Source organism: Arachis ipaensis, chromosome B09 (genome assembly GCF_000816755.2).
Source record: "Arachis ipaensis cultivar K30076 chromosome B09, Araip1.1, whole genome shotgun sequence".
Lineage (NCBI taxonomy): Eukaryota > Viridiplantae > Streptophyta > Magnoliopsida > Fabales > Fabaceae > Arachis > Arachis ipaensis.
In genome coordinates, this window is record NC_029793.2 from 13,044,242 (window position 1) to 13,049,179 (window position 4,938).

Here is a 4,938-nt window from a genome sequence, read left to right on the forward strand (position 1 = left end):
TGAATTTTATCTGAAAAAAGTATTAAGAAATTATCATTTTTCCCCCAGATCTCCTCCTCAATTTCGAAATTTTAGGGTTTGGGTATTGAGGAATTAAATGATTTTAATGGTTTAGGTGAACTCTAGCAGTGGATAATCATTGAGTTTTGTCCAATTGATCCATGGATAAGATAAGAAACTGTTAAACCCTTGTGAATCATTGAATTAGTGAATTCTATGATGATTATAGTGATATTGTGTGAAATAGATTGTTCTAGTTGATTTGGAGTTCAATTGGGGCAGTTTGGAACGAAATCCAAGTAATTAGGTTTGAGGAATTGACGTTTGGAGACTTGGAGCTTGTGAAAGGATATGTTTTTGAGGTGTTTTGAGTTTAGGGAGAAATCGGCAAAGGTATGGTTTTGGTTTCTCATAGTTAATGTTTAATGTCACGTAAAAACTTAGGCTAGAAGACCTTAAGATAAGAATGAACTAAATGAATTATTGATGGATTGTGTAAATGATTTATGATGAGTGATTCGATTTTGTGAACGGTTTGTTAGGAGTTGTTAGTTTGGTTTTGGAAAAAGATTTAATATTGAAAATTAGTGTGATTTTGAAATAATTTGATACTGAAAATGTTTTGAGTAATGGAGAGGTGTTTGGTTTGGTGGTTGGGACCCTTGAAGAGTGGCAGAAGTCCGAGTTTTAGAGGAGGTGCTGTCGAAGTTTTTATGGAAATTGAAAGTTTTGTTTGAAGTGGTTATTTAGAAAGATTTGGGTTTAAAGATTTTATAATTTGATTTTGAGTTATTAAGAAAAGGCTTACGTTTTGAGTTTGTTTTAATTAGAAAAGAATGAATTGTTTTTTGAGTATGAATTGTTGAATAAGAAGCAAATGATGAAGATAATGATAATAGTAATAAAATGTGGCTGAGATGAGGTGTGTTTGATGATGAGATTGATTATGAGGAAGAAGAATGATGAGAACTGAGGTTGATTATGAAATTAAATGAATATGAATGAATTGTAATGATAATGAGAATGAATTTCTGAATGTGACTCCGGGTAAGATGCAGTGGTATTATCCACTTGCTCCGGGTAAGAGTCGATAAGTCGGGTAAGATGCAATGGTGTTATCCACTTGTTCCGGGAGAGTTCGAGACTTCGGATAAGATATAAGGGTTGAGTTCTGTCGCCGCTTGCTCCGAGTTGAGAACTGTGACACCACCTGGGTAAGAGGCAAGGGTGACCGTGTCCTCTACTCCGGGTACGCGGGTAAGATGTAAGGGTTGCAGCGTTGTCCCACTTGCTCCGTGTTTGGTGTTCTGTCCAGGATTAACTACCATGACATGTCGGATTTGGCTATATAACCGACAGATGAGACTCATCAGCCATAGGGCAGGCATACATCATATGCATTTGTTTGCTTTGTTTAAGTTTGTATTACTTGGGTTTGCCTATTTAAATTACTATGTCTAGTTGCTATATGTTTTATTTGCTATAACTGTATTCTATTTGTGTTTTTCTTGTCTGTATTGTTTGTCTGTGCATCTAAGAGATCTCTTGTCTGGTAGAAGAGTGACGAGGGTTGTTCCACCAGTGATTCGGAGGGTTGAAGGAGATAGAGAGTGAAGTGTTAAGTTAAAGTTAGTTTTAGAACTTGAATACCTTATATAATTTACCTAATTTCTGGTTTAGTTGGGTCTTTAGGCTGAAATCTGAGTGTCGAAATTCTAAGAATGCCTCTGACTTTTCCGAGGCCTTTTATATTAACTATGCGGGCACCTTTACCATGTTGAGAACCTTCGGTTCTCATTCCATATATATTCTGTTATTTTTCAGATGCAGGTCGAGAGGCACCTCCTTGAGCATCTGGAGACCCTCCTTACAAGCGAAGAACTATCTTTTGGACTGTCATATTTTGTTTTAGGCTATGTATATATGTTTACAGAATCTCCGCATGTATATTTTGTGTTTTGTCCCTCCTAGAGGTTGACTTGGACATACAAGTGTTTATTTTGTAGTTTGAGTTTTATTTTGGGTTGTATATATATATAGTTATATACTCTGACCGGCTTTAGCTTCGCAGATCGAGTCTGGAGCTTGATATCTGTGTTTTGGAACTCTGATACATTACGTTTTTTAGCTTTCTTTGATCTTGTCCATTCTGTTTACGCTTATACGTACGAGTGTGATACGATTTTCTATTTTCGCTTTTGATTAGCTTATTCTTCAAGTTTTCTCGTTTAAAAATTATTTTCAACTATATTTATTTAAGTCTTTTCTTTTAGAGGTCGTAATACCTCGCCACCTCTTTGGGTGAACAAAGGGGCCAAAGGCCCAATTTCTTATTTTCTTTAGTTACAGCATATTGTACACTCTTCCAACGAGATGCAACAAACAAAACAAGTTTTTTTAATACTTCCTCCCAAACCCGGCATATAGGGTCCTTTCAATCCATCTAATCCAACATTTGATTCTGATTTTTCTTCTTTATACACTGCAACTATACAATAGTTTTTGGAAAGTTATTCACAACAGTATTAATTTAACAAATAATTAGGATTTTAAATTAAATTATCGATATCTAAATACTGTTATCAAGAATCAATTAATTCAGGTCAATTCAACTTATGTTTTATTAAAAACCATGTCAAATGAATGCAAAAAAATTAGATAATAAATTAACGACTCAAATAAAATATATATTAAACTACAAAACACATATTAAAAATAAATTAAATAATATATATATTTATATACAAATATATAATAGTTAATTTTTATTTAAAAAATTGAAATAGTTGAATAAAATATTCTTTCTTTTTTTCTGAAACTCGAATTCAATATATCAAAATAGTTATTGTCACTCAAATTAATCTTCTGTTAAAATCATAATTTTGCATGGAATCATGGGGGATAGAAATAAAAAAGGAGAAAAAGTGCCGTCTAGAGAAGCATGGAAGCAGGCATACCTTCACTTGGCGCATGAGTGGTGTGGCCTCCAACTGATAAATCCTTCTCAATCACACCCTCTGTAATATCGCTACTACTAATTAATTATGAAGGTGATTTTTTTAATTCAACATAAATATTTTAGAGCAATTATATAAAGTAGTATACTGATAGTCACTAATAACATGTCTATTAAATATGTGTAAAAATAATATAAAGATTGAAATAAATAAGATGATAACTGATTTATACTTTAACTAAATGATTTTAGGTTCAAATCATGAAAATAATAATTTTGTAAAATTATATATAATAAAGAGTATTTAAAAAAAATAGACGCCAATATTTATAGTTCATATTTTAAGTTAATTTTATAAATACACAATTTCACAAGTCAAAGACAATTCTTTTTAATAGCTTTGTAAATGTTAATAGCTTTTATATTTAATTTATTTTGCAATACGATAAAATTCATTGTTCAATCAAGTCAAAGACAATTCTTTCTAATAGCTTTGTAAATGCTAATAGCTTTTATATTTAATTTATTTTGCAATACGATAAAATTCATTGTTCAATCAAGAATTATTTGACAAAAATATTTGAGAATGAATTGGTAGAAATGAAAGTCTATGTCTTCTCAAATTTTGAGATCGAAAAATCAAGCGGAATATATCTTCTGACTATACACACGTGCAAAATATCTTTTAAGATAGAGTCAGGTATGGTACATTTGATCGATGATCGTAAAATTCTGGATAATCATTTTAATTTTCTTGCTCATGTTGATATATTGAAACAAACAAATGAATCATTCTACTTATTTGGTATGTAATTAATTTATATTAACCCACACAAAATTATTTTCCATTTGATTTTAAGTTTTGCCAAAAAATTGTATAATAGCATCATTTTATCGATAACAAAAATTTTAACAGTTTATTTATGAAAATATTTGAAATTGTATTGTGACTTTTTTTAAAGGTATATCCTTTTATTAATATACTATTGTTTGTTTTATCGTTTAATATAAAATAAATCAGTAAATTATTTTTATTTTATACACGTTCGAAGTTATAATTTTTTATATTATTCATTCATTTGTCCTTAATTTGGTACTTTTAATTCAATTTTTTTGTTCAATTGGATGTTATTAGATTATTGACTTGAAAAGAAAAACTCATATCATGGTCAAAAATAGAGAGAAGTGACCAGTACATTGTGATTGATCTTCATGATTTGCAATATGTAAAATTTTAATATGAATATTTCTATAGGTTATAATTATGTGTTGTGGTGCAAAATTTTTTTTCTTTATATATTACTACTTCCTTAATTCTCGCTTTCATTCAAAAATGAGAAAAAATAAGATGTACACTATGAGATCAATTTACAATCCAATTACTTGATCATCTATGTGATCACCAAGCAAACGAATACATAATTTATTCTCTAATTTATAAAATTTAACAAAGACATTGGTAAACATATTGGTTTCGCATTTATTTATATATTTTATTTATTTATGTTATATTTGTAATTATATTATATCTATTTTTATCAATATATTTTTTTTAAAAATATATTTGTTATTTTTAAAATATTTTGTATTAAAATATATTTATGTATGTATATACTAATATATTCTATATTTATAAAGTTTATTATTACTCCCCTTTTATAACATTCTTTGATTTTCATTTAATAAAATCTAATGGTTCATAAAAGATGGCGCATTTAATGCACACAAAATGATTAGGCTAATTTTAGAGATATTTTATAGCATATTATCAATTTATATTTTTTTTATACTGTAAAAGAGATAATACACAATTTTATTTAGCTTTATTTTGTTTGTAAACGAGAAATGTATAATTTAAAAAAATACACCTATCTCAATTATAATATGTTCGAGATAAATTAATATCGATTACGAGATATATAATATTTATAAATACAAAAATATAATTTAATTAATCAAATTTATAATTAAGAGTTTCTCTT

The 4,938-nt window shown here is 28.6% G+C and overlaps 1 long non-coding RNA gene across 1 annotated transcript; it reads right to left on the bottom strand.

Moving 5' to 3' along the window:
- LOC110267171 lies at positions 2,297-3,050 on the bottom strand. The gene is made up of 2 exons (XR_002354528.1): positions 2,958-3,050; positions 2,297-2,488 (listed from the first exon to the last, which is right to left on the bottom strand). It is a non-coding gene; the product is annotated as an uncharacterized LOC110267171 (long non-coding RNA).